This window comes from Danio aesculapii, chromosome 15 (assembly GCF_903798145.1).
Source record: "Danio aesculapii chromosome 15, fDanAes4.1, whole genome shotgun sequence".
Taxonomy (NCBI): Eukaryota; Metazoa; Chordata; class Actinopteri; order Cypriniformes; family Danionidae; genus Danio; species Danio aesculapii.
In genome coordinates this window covers 37,477,735-37,490,389 of record NC_079449.1, presented here as the reverse complement: position 1 = coordinate 37,490,389, position 12,655 = coordinate 37,477,735, and positions in this window count along the sequence as shown.

Sequence of the window (12,655 nt, the reverse complement as noted above, 5' to 3'; positions counted from 1 at the left end):
GTAAGATGTTGTCTCTCCCTTTACATATTCTATGGACAGCCCTCCATAATACTTGGAACACCTGTTTTCTTCCCCTAGGGATCTTTTTACTCTGGTTGGTTTTACAGTTGAGGTTTCATTCCTGTTGTGACTTTTTCCTACTCCTAGAATTGTCCCCACTATTATCAGTGTTAATATCCCACTATCCCCAATAGTTTTCCAGTTTTCCCACAACTTGACCCTCATGTTTATTGATGCTGGTTTTCTTATTATTCAATTCTGGTCCTCCCTTTATATTATTTTTCACAGTGTTATTGTGTTAACAACAAATAATATATATCATATCAAAGCTATAATAAAAAAATAGCAAGCACAGTAAACTTATTCTAAACGTATAGACTGAAATGGTTAATTCTGGCCTTTAAATGTCTTTTCAATAATGTGGAGAACTCTATAGAATTCCAACTTGTCCAAACCACACCCCAGCCGGGGTATTGACAATCTGGTGATGTGTAATTTGTCAACACCACGTTCTCATGCAGATTAGACTGCTCTCAAAATCCTCATATGTGGGTAGGTCTCTGACAAAACGTTTTGTGATCAGGTGGAAAACGATCTGTCTGCCTCGGGAGTTATAGCACAATCACCTTTCGTTTTCCTCTGGGCCTTTACCTTGTCAACCCCATATCTTTCTCTGATTTTGTCGCTATGCCCGCTCCAAATGCACAGTCTGCACTGACAACAATGGGCTACAGCTTCTCCTTTAGGGGCTGTGAATAAATCCCCAGTTTGTGGACCACCTGCAACATTTGTAGGTTACTTTGTGATGGATGAAAACTTTATCGTATGTATGTGTTTGTGTGTCACCTCCTTTTGTGGTACCCTCACTCCCTCCTGCACCTCCTGTGGTATCCTCCCTCTCTTGGACCTGCGAAGCAGGTCCACTCTGGTGTCGTCCAATGATCTGGACGGTGGGTCCCCGGACAGCACTGGCTCAGATGGTACCAAGTGTCACCTTTCCTGCAAGACGAACACAGTGAGAGGTGCGTGCAATTACCGTAATTGGAGCAGACCAGCGAGGCTCTTTCCATTTACGCCTGTAGATTCTCAATCTCACCCAGTCCCAAGTTCGGTCAGGTAGTGGTGCTGGATATTCGTGTCCCCTAAAATCAGTTGGTAACATTTTGTCAAAAGATTCAATTAGAGCAGTCAATTTGTCATAGTATATTTTGTGTGATAATGGTTGTACTGGTTCCAATTGTAGTGGGGTCAATGGGCCAGGAAATTGGCGACCAGTCAACAGTTCGAAGGGCGTGTATCCTGTTGCCCTGCTCACAGAGCTCCTTACTGACATCAAAGCCAGTGGAAGAGCAGCCAGCCATGTCAATTTAGTCTGTGCACAGATTTTAGCCAATTTGTTTTTCAATGTTAGATTCAACCGCTCAACCTAACCTTGTGACTGTGGGTGATAGACTGCCCCGAAATGGTGTACTAAACCCAATGCCTTTTCCACATCAGCCAGATGTTCATTTTTAAAGTGTGAGCCGTTGTCAGATCTGACCCGGCTCGGAAAACCATGACGTGGGATGTAATGGTTTATTAGACATTTAATGACAGCAGTGCTGTCTTCCTTGCCCACTGGGAAGGCCTCTGGCCATCCAGTATATGCATCAATCATAACAAGCAAGTATCGTTTACCATTTACCTTTTCAATCATGTCAGTGAAATCAGTTATAACTTCATCCCCAGGCCCATTTGTCAATGGGAACGATCCCTGAGATGGTTTCATAGTTGGTTTGACATTGTGCATCTGACAGATGTCACATGTCGTTATGTACCCAGAAATTAGGTGTGACATAAAAGGATGCCACCATGATTGCAATGCTCGCGACATTTGCTTATCACCACAATGTGCATATGTGTGGGCTTCTTTCAACACGCTTGGGACTAGTGATGCTGGGAGCAAAGCTCTACCATCAGGTGCTGTCCAAAGCCATCCTCGTGTCTGATTGCCCCTTTGTTTTTCCACACAGACTTTTCTTCAGGAGCAGCCATGTCTTGCTGCTCAGATAAGAATTCTCTTGAGAATTCTGGTAGGAGGGATGTCACGTCTGGCTCAGATGTGACCACAAACTGACCCTGTAGGTAGCCTGAGGCACGTTTTGCCGCCAAGTCTGCTGCTTCATTCCCTTTTGATATTAGGTCAGTTCCTTGAAAATGACCAGTGCACTTGATAATAGCCACTTTGTTTGGCAACATTATGGCTTCAGAGAGCTCTCTTGCTTCTTTCTCATGAGTAATAGGCCGGCCAGAAGAAGTTGTGAATCCACATCTGATCCACACAGGCAGCTCCACGTGGGCTGTGGACACTGCATATGCAGAATCAGAGTAGATGTTGACAGCCTGTCCTTTTGAGTGCCTCAATGCATTGATTAGGGCCAATAGTTCTGCTTTTGTGCAGATTGTTGCCAATTAGGGGTTCAGCTTGTATTGTGACAAATTGGTCACCCTGTAATTGAACCACAGCAAATCCTGCTTTCAGAGTTCCATCATCCGCCCGGTGGCAACTACTATCCGTAAACAGTGTTATTGGGTTGTCTGTTTCAGGAAGTGGAGAGGCTGTCAGACCCACCCTAGCTACCGATAATCTGTCTGTCAATGGTGCACAATCATGATGGTCCCCATCAGTCATAAGGTCAGCCATGTTGATCCCATTGTGGCTGTAGGTGATATTTGCAGCTGTCAAAATTTTTAGCATTCTTCTCTGCCGTAGGGCAGAGAAGGTGAATGAACTTGAGTTAACAAAACTGACCACTGAATGAGAGGTCCTGATCAACAACTGATGGCCCATGACGATGTGTGATGTTTTCTGTATTATCTTAGCTAGACCTGCAGCAAATCTGGCACATGGTGGTTGTCTAGCTTCTACCTGGTCTAGAAGTACACTGATGTACAACAAAATTCTCCTGTTACCTGATTGTCGTTGATACAAAACCCCATGCGCGCTTGTGATTGTTTCTGACACATCTAATTGAAATGGCACTTTATAGTCTGGAGAACATAAGTTACTCAGCCTCCATTGTCCAATCCAATTTTGTCATCAAGTTTCTCATACCACATTGTTTAACCATGCCCCTAAGAGGACTGGTCAGAGCCACATATTGTGGGACGAAATGTCTGCTAAACCCTGTCAGACCTAGGAAAGAAAGCATGTCTTTCACAGTGAGTGGCTTTGGGTATGTTAGTATGTCCTTTTTATGTGTTGGTGATACCCCCTTTCCACTTACTCCTACCACTCTTCCTAAAAAGGTAGCCGTGTGTCTACAAACCTGTAACTTGTCTCTGCTGACTTTCAACCCTGCCTCCCACAGCTTCCTCAAGACAGTCTCAGTGGCCTTTAAACATGACTCTGGCGAAGGTGCAGCTATCAAGATATCATCAACATACATCACTGTCACCACTCCCTCTGGTAACTGACAGTCCTGTAATTGTTGTTTCAAGACCTGATTAAAAATGCCCGGGCTTAAGATGAACCCTTGTGGTAGTCTATTGTAAGAATATCGGGTTCCTTGAAAAGTGAAGGCCAAACAATCGTTACATTCCTCTGAAATTGGTATGCAGAAAATGCATTTGCCATGTCTATGCAGGAGAACCATTGGTGCGATACATTTACCATGGAAAGGGCAGTGTATGGGTTAGGGACAGCAACTATTGGGGTAGTAACTCTACTGTTGATTTCTCTGAGGTCATGTACCATCCTATACTTGCCTCCCTGTTTAGGGACTGGAAATATAGGTGTGTTCCATTGTGACTGGTGGGGAGTCAAAACTCCAGAGTTAAGTACGCCCTCAATCGTTGGCTTGATGCCAGCTACGGCTTCTGGTCTATTTCTGTACTGTGGGACCCATGTTGGTGGGCCGTCAGAGATGTTAAAAGTGACAGGTGTTATATTACAGTATCCCACGTCAGTGGGTCCTTTTGACCATAATTCTTGTGGCATGGAGTTAATTAATTCTTCTGCCCCCTCCCCATCAGATTTATCTCTGCCATGACACCTGGAAATCCATTTGTGTTCCAGAGTGCCCAGGTCAAGGGTTTCCTTCACTACTTTGTAACTGTCTGCTGATGGGGAGTAATACAACTGTGCGTTGTCTGTGGGCTCCCAGTCAGTGACAGTTAGTAGTCTCTTTGTCATTGAGCCTAACTCCCTAGCCTCATGTGTGGGGTGCAATGCCAGTGATACATGTTGGGCAGCAGTCTGCCTCATTTTGTACCATGTTTCTTGTTCCTCTGTTAAGCAGATTGGAGCCACCACACCTTCTTTCCCTATCAACAGACCTGTGCTTTTTAGGCTCCACTGTGAGCCTTCAATATCTATGAAGGCCTCCTGATATACATCGTCTTCCTGTCTGTCATAGAACAGTGTGCAGTGTAAATCATCAGGGGGAGGAATGAAAATATCTAGTGTATATATCCACGCTTTCCATTCTTGGAAGAGTGAATAGGCTCCTGTCTGCGATGGAGATAGCAGAGCCCAGTAAATGTCTACACAATTGTCTGGGGTGGGGGATGGTGCAAGTAACCACTGATTGTGTCCCATTCCACCTTGTAGTGAGCAATTAACCGTCTGCCCAGTGGGGAAGGAAACAATTACCCCTTCAGGGGTGCAGAGTATACTAGCTCCAGCTTTTATCAATAAATCTCTACCCAGTAGGGGAACTGGCGAATTAGTGGAGTAGAGAAAAGAGTGTGTGAGTTGTTGCCCTGCAATGGCGACAGGAAGTGGTTTAGTCAGTGGCCATCTTTCCGTATCCCCAGAGAAACCCATAACTTCTACATGTTTGATGATAATTGTCGTCTGTCAACACCATCAGTAACGGTGGAATAAGTGGCTCCTGTATCTACTAAGGCCTCAATGTCACTATCGTTGACAGTGATGGTCAAGAGGGGCTCGGCCATAGCCCTCTCTTGGGCTCTCTGTGGGGACCTTCATGCATAATAACCATCCTCTGTTCCAACCCACTGTTGAGTCAGTGGTTGCTGGAAACTGGGTTGGTTCGGCGGCACTGGCCTATTACCCCACCCTCCCCTTTGGGGTTGTCCTCTACCTCTCTGCATTCCCCGCCCCCTATTTTGAAATTGAGGGGGTTGGCCTCCTTGTCCGTTGTGGCAGTTTCTGGCCATGTGCCCAGGGTGTCCACACAGGTACAGCTATTGTTATTGTTTGGGCAAGTATTGGCCCAATGACCGTTACCGTCCACACCTGTAGCAGCCATCTAGCCTGACTGTTCCTCGACCCCTAGCTTCCTCTCCTCCCTCTACTCCATTGTAGTTGACTTGAGGATATTGGGGGGTGCCCTCATAACTACCCTCATTTGTTTGTGGGGAGGCTGGGCCGTTTGAACTGTCATCTGTTTTAAACCTTTATTCTTTGCTGTTTTTTCTTTCTCCAATTGCAGCTTCAACAACTCTTTTTGTAATTTTAATAGTTCACCCCTTCTTTGTCTGCTCTCTCTACCGCTTTGTCTATGAAATGTACTGCATACCTTTTCCATTTAGTATCATCACTGCCAGGTACCTCAGGAGATTGTTCCATGGCTTGGGTCACACCAGCTGGAGCTCCTTGCAGTACAGCAGCCCTGAAAATTCTGTTAGTGACAGGGTTAGACATTGGGATTTCATCACATGCCTCTTCCCATTCTTGGCAACATCGATTTATATAGGCTGCACCGTTTTCCCCATCCTTGTGTTTAAATTTCAAATTCTCAAACATGGTATCAGGGGTGGGAAACTTGTCCCTTATAGCCTGACACAGAGGAGACTGGCCTTCCCCTTGCACCAATGGGGCACTGTTTCCCAAACTTGTGGTGCCAGCCCTCTGTTCCACGTCCACAATCTGATGTCCTGACAGGACTCGACTCATTATTTGTCTCAAGTCCCCTACTGATAGTATCTGACCATGTGATAAGGCGAACAACTTGTTCACCCATCTACCACCTCCTTCTGTTATGGCTGGTAGCTTTTTTACCAGGGTCTCAAGGTCTGTTAGTGACCACGGCTGGTAACTGCGCCCTGTAGGCCCTGCCAATAAAGGCATGTTGCACACCCTTCCCATAGTAACTAGGGTGGGTTTGGGGGCTTTTTCTGTTAATCTTTGGCTTCGCCTAGGCCACTGTGTCTGAGGCGTGGAAGAAACTGGCCATTTATCTTCTCCAGTGTCCCTTTCATTATCTTCACTATCTTCTTCTCTACCTTCTTCCTCTCTCAGAGTCAACTTCACATCTAATCTGACCTGCAGTCCTAACTTATTTTCCCCTACCTTCCTTCTTCTAATCCCTCTTTCTGAACTACTCTGGCTGTCGTCATCACTGTCATCAATATTCACAACTGATCTAGCTGCAGAGCTCCTGCTATTTTTTACTCTGTTCCCTTGTTTTCTGTTCTTCAGAGATAAGCTGTTCTAATAGACTCCTTACCTCCAATTGTATGGCAGAACATTGGCTCATTACTTCATTTCGTAAATCATTCCCAGGTTCATTTTTCATCCTACTCTGTTGTTCACCCTCCCCATTCTCAGGCTGTTATCCCCCTGTTGCTCCTTCCTGTATCTCATCTAAGTTCAAAGTACCTCCTTTCACATTAAACATTGGCATCTGTTTCCCTATCATGTTAGGCTGTGGTGGGTTGTATGGGGGCGGGAGATCTGGGTATAGTTTCTGCACGGTGGGGGCGGTAGGTGTGGCTGTAGACTCAGTTTTCACCTCAGCTTCAGCTTCCTGTTTCTTACTCAGTTTAGTTTCAGCATACTTACCGTTCACTTCCCTTTTCTTTGGTTTCAGCACAGATGCTGCGAGTGTAACTCTAGACCATCTTCTCAAATTTTCATCTAACTGTTTTCCTTTCTTTGCATGGGCTCGCTTGTGCAACAGCCCTACTTCCTCTTTTCTGTGTCTTAAAACAGCTTCCTGTGCTCTTCTCTCTTTTAGCCCCACTTTCTGAAACACAGACCCTTTTTGTCCATACAATCAGTACCATAATGTTCAATCATTTCACGTTCACATTCTCCCAGTTCTTTTATTCGTTTTTTCCTATCTTTTGGATCAGTTTGTGCCAATAAGACATCTGCCATTTTATCCATTGTTGTCTTAAAGGAGGACAATCATATTCCTCACATTCTCTATCAAGTTTTCCTTCCATTTTATTTTAATGTTATTTTATCCCTACACTCTCCCTATTTCTCAATTCACTAAACCTGCTTTCCTTGAGAAATGTCTTGAAGATATCAAGTCCTCGTCAAGACCAGAGGGATCTTCAAGTTTTTTTGCCTTCTCAGGAAAAAGGAATTCTCCGTTAGATAGATGTAGGCCTTTTACATACACTATCTATCCTGATTGTTGAAGAGTCAATTGTCTTCGTCAAGACAAAATTTCTTCAACTAGTTTTGCCTTTTTAAGGAAAAGGACTTCTCTTTAGACTCTAAAAGTCTACCCTAAGTGCCTCCTTAGAGAAAAGGACTTCCCCTAGATCCTAGTGATCCACTCTAATTCTCTTTATTCTTTCTCTCACAACTCATTCATGTATATTCATTCACAATTTTCAGGTAAGTAGTTTAATTTACGTATTTTATAACTTCCTGCATGTCAAAATATTATCAAACACATGAACACTGTATTTACTGATGCCAAAAACCATCCATTTAGAATATTCAATAGCAGAATTTAAGTAAAAGGTTTCTGCTTACCTTTGTATAGAGAGGGCCCTCAGGTTTTGGCATCAGAAGCAAACGTCCATCTATTTGACAGTCTCCAGTCAATCACGTCGTCGGGTCACCAATTGTAGGACTCAAATGGTCCATTGCATGTTCAAAAATTGACGGAGATCTGAGTTGAAAATTAAGAAGTCTTATTTTGAATGCAAGAAGTTAGAGAATACATGTTCTGTGCAGGAGGGATATAATGGCAAATCAGCTTCCTGTATTATACTCTCATTCAGGCTTTTATACTGTCTCTCACACACTCCCTAACCCTAACCACTATAGACTTATATGGAGTTGTCTTAACAGGTTAACCATTCAGGAACCAGATATTCTTCTTCCTAGTATCTATGTATCTTCTCTTAACAGTTCACTTTTAAGGCAGATGTTTCAGAGCACGTACACACAGCTCATACATCTTGTCACTCTCCACCACCCCCACCCAAAAACAGGATGCGCTAGCATCCGGTAACATTTCTCTATACTTTGTGCTCATAATATAGCAGTTAACTCTTTAAAGCAAAAGCCTTCATGTCTATATTAACTACGTACTTACTAACAAAGCTTAATAAAATGCTTATCCTTCAATTTGCAGACAGACAGTTTCAGCTACTTATTGGAATTATGGAAGATGTCGGCCCGACACTATTTAATTGGATGAACATTTTTAGTCTCATGCCTTAACCAGAATATAAAAATACATATAAATACATTTAGATGCTTTTAGATTTAGATCTTGTTTGTTTTATTTCAAATCCATTGTGTTGGTGAACAGAGCCAAAAATTGTATCGATGTACAAATATTTATTGACCTAACTATATATGAGCAATTCCGTGAAAAAATAAACTTTTGACCAAAATTACAAAACCAATTTAAACTTGCTCATTAAGGTCTATATTTTATTGTTAAGATGTGCTATTGTCAATTTTTTAAGGAAATTTCTTTGTTTATCCATAAAATATGAGGATTGTGCCAATGGTAAATTTCATTTTCATCCAACCACATTTCGTGCTTTCAAAAAAAGGGTTAAAGACTCACCTTTTCCATGCTTTATGTTAACAGTAAGTATTCTGCAGAATGATTGGGGTCTGTAGTATAAATAATTACCCTCACTTTTTCATAAAATTACTACCCTTTTAATTTATGAGCTACATATTTAAGACATTACGCAGCTTCGGTCACGTGAAAAACTTTATATTGTGTAATAAATATTATCACAAATAAAATGAAACTTTGTATACAGATCTGGCTGGAACTAATGCGCGTTTTTTCCTGCACTGCTATGCAAATCGTCATGCATGGCCACGCAAGCTCCTGCAGTGGCTTTTTCCAGATTTATTTAAACATTGCTGCGCTGCATACAATGACCACCAGGTGGCGCATGGAACCACATTCTGGGGTGCATTTCCCAAGCTCTTTGACCAACCATGGTCGCAGTTCCGTTGTTACATGGTTCGTCAATTTGCTTTGTCCCGAAACCATATTTAAATAAATAAATAAATTAATTAATTAAAATAAAAAAGAAAATCGCGAACACCATCGCAAACCTGTGTGGTTGGAACAGGGCCGGATTAACCAATGGGCCTTATGGGCACAGGCCCAGGGGCCCGTGCGCACTAGGGGCCCCTGTGAGTGGGGAGAAAAAAAGACAATTTCGGAGTGTCTTTTTAGGCTAATTGCAAATAGCTTATGCTTATGAAGTGCTTCGTCGGCCTCTGGTCGTTAACCGATGCAGAGCCGACATTTGTTGAGCTGGAACAATAGAACACACGACCGAATGATCATGCGTATGTTTGGCCAACCATATATAGATGTTAGAATTAAAGGGGTCGACGTGTTGACCTTCGGCCGACGTCAGCCCAACGTATGTGTGCTGTCAGGGTAAATCATCGTATTTATTAAGTTTATGATGCAAGATTAAAGTCATGCAGCATTGAAGGACTTGAAATAGCGTAAAGTCTCTCCTCCATCATTAAAAGTTTGCCATAGTTGTCTTGACAACACAAATGTTGATAGCGCTTATTAATGTAGACGGATCATGGCTTTAGTGGTTTAAAACATGTTATTCTTCTTATTTATTTCTGTTTTATTTCAAATAACTGGCCTATGAATGTTTAAAGTTTTAGGTAAAGACGTCAAATTATGCCCACATGCAAGCTGACCCACGATCAGACTATTCGTTTACCGGTAAATAAATAATGAAATCAGCTTAACCGACTGATCACGCTTCACGCAGTATAACCTAAATTACATATTTTTTAAAAGATTGTCATTCAGCCTACCTGCAGCGCATGTGAGATTTCTCGGTTGATCCGCGGTAAATCCACTTAAGCACTATATAGCTACCTATTCCATTTATTTATATATATATATATATATATATATATATATATATATATATATATATATATATATATATATATATTTAGCTGGATGGCACTGGACTTGGACCAATCCCTGATAGCCCCTCTCTAAAGCACCGTCCATTCCGTTAAACTCCCTTTAAAAGGGTTGCGGCCGGAGGGAGCTGTTAATATTCTATCAAATTGTCTCTGCGTTTTTACTGACTGCGATAGAAATGGAGCCTGCGGCATTTTACTCTGAGAAGAGCGCTGTCACGTGGGCCAGCAAGCAAAAGGTAAGAATGCTGTAATTTATGTAAGTGCTGTGTTGTTTCAAATTTTTCATTTTACGTCTTACTTGTTGTGTGCTATAACCATATAATTCTTATCTCAATAGAATGCTGGTAAAGAGAACAAGAGCCCACAGACCACAAAAAAGACATCGACAACCCGACTTGTAAAAAAGAAATCGGTAGGTAAACTATTCACTAAATCATTATTAAGCAGTGCCATTAGCAGAACATGCCTTTTGATGACTTGGTATTCACAACTAATTTTAATGTTACTTATTACAGGCTGCTATGATTGAACGTCGGAATCCCGGTGCGGTGATTGTTTCCAAAGCTCAATTATCGGACTTCACAACAAGGCCTAAAGTTTTGGAGGCACAGCTTGGTTTGTTGGAGGCACGTCTCGATGGTGGAAACGAAATGACAAAACCAACCAAAACCAACGTAATGACAGCGGAGCAAGCCACATCAACAGACTGCCATGTCGATGATGATTATTTGGATGCTCAAATTGACTGCCAACAGACTTGTGAGATGCGGTCTTTCCTTCAACATTCTCACAAAGACCACTCGTCATTGCTGCACCTGGGTGATTCTGACTTCGGTATTCCATTCAATGCATCTACACCCTTACCTCGTCCAACAGACATTTCGTCAATGGAGTTGACATCTCTCGGCCTAACCCACCCAGCTGACCTAACTGACCCAGTGGCAACTTCGAGGATTCACTGTGTAAATACGCCGCATCAAGATTCTCTACTTTCTCCCCCGCCTCATGACCCTCGCCCCACCCTCACGACGCACAACGCTTCCGTGATGCCAACGTTTGATTTAAGATTGCCTGAAACGCCAAGAAACTCTTCTCGTTGTCATCAAGGTGTTCGCCGGTCTCTTGTGCAGGGAGTTATCCTTCCAGATGTAAGTTTAAACCTTGTATCAGTAGAGACAGAGAGTAAACTGTACCTGGATTCAACTGGACCAGATGGGAAACCACGGGCAGATCGTTTTGCGGTGCTTTTGTTTAAAAGGTTAATTCCCCTTAACCTCTACCAGAGCTGGACAGGTTGCGTAAACTTTGACGGTTCCAGGGGAAAAAATGCACTGCCAAACAATGTTCGAGAAGCGATCTCAGATGCTATCGGTCGGAAATTCCTCCCTGCCATCCGTGACTGGAAGCTGATAAGAGACCGACTCAACGAACTTTTACGAAACAAAAGAATAACATTTCCTCTGATTTAAAAGAAAAAAATATATATTGTGTATACTCTTGAACAAAATGTTATGCATGGCATGCATGTCGGTTTAATAATAAAAACTACAATTAAAAAGTTACATTGTTCTGAAAAGTGAGTAGCCCTTTATTTATTTTTTCTTAATTATAATTGCCCCACAACATAATTCTACACATGTACCAAACCTTTTTTAAATGTATAAAAGCATATAAAAAAGTCGATTGTACATTGACAGGCTTACAGATTTAATGAGTTGCATAGATGCGTCTGTATATTTTTTTTGCATTCATTGATGATACAAAACAGACTGTATTTTCTTATTTTAATTAAATATTAATTTTGAATGTCTAGAGTTATTACAGTAATTACTTTATTTTTATCAGCACCTGCGAAGGGTGTGCCACGCAGTAGAGCGAGCGCACCTACAACGCCCCGAGACACAGTCTTCCAACGTGTCCCCTGGCCCTCACTTACCTGTTCAGAAACAGTTATATTTTTCGGGGAGTCGCAATAACCCAGTAAAATAGGTTTTGATACAACAGTACGTTGGGAAAGCGTTCAGTCCCGATAGGGAGGACGCTGCGGAGCTCACCTGTTACCCAGAGGGGAGACCTGGTGACAACCTATGGACTAGCCCAGAGATGGGGAGTCCTTGCATAAGGATGGTTAGCGGGGAGGGAAGACACGAGCCTGCCCTAGAAGGGGGGACTATACCGTGGCTGAGTGAACGTATGGGATCGCCAGCGGGGATCACGCATAGCAGGCACCTATACCCAGAACGCGGGCTGACCAGCAGGCATGCCGACAACGTAACGGGCCAACACCTGACTCCTCCGCTGAGTCAGGTGCTGGGGGCCTCGGAGAAACTCTGCAGGGTTCGCCAAAGAAATGGGGAACTAAACTGACAAAGCTGAAAAAGCGCACGTATCTCCGGGTTAGGGAGAGTGGCGCATCAAACGTGTTTTGACACCTCAACCGAATCGTTTCCTCAATCACCAAGGGTTACCTAATACCCTTGAGGAAACCGGCTCCACTCGCAGATTGTAACCTTGCAAATG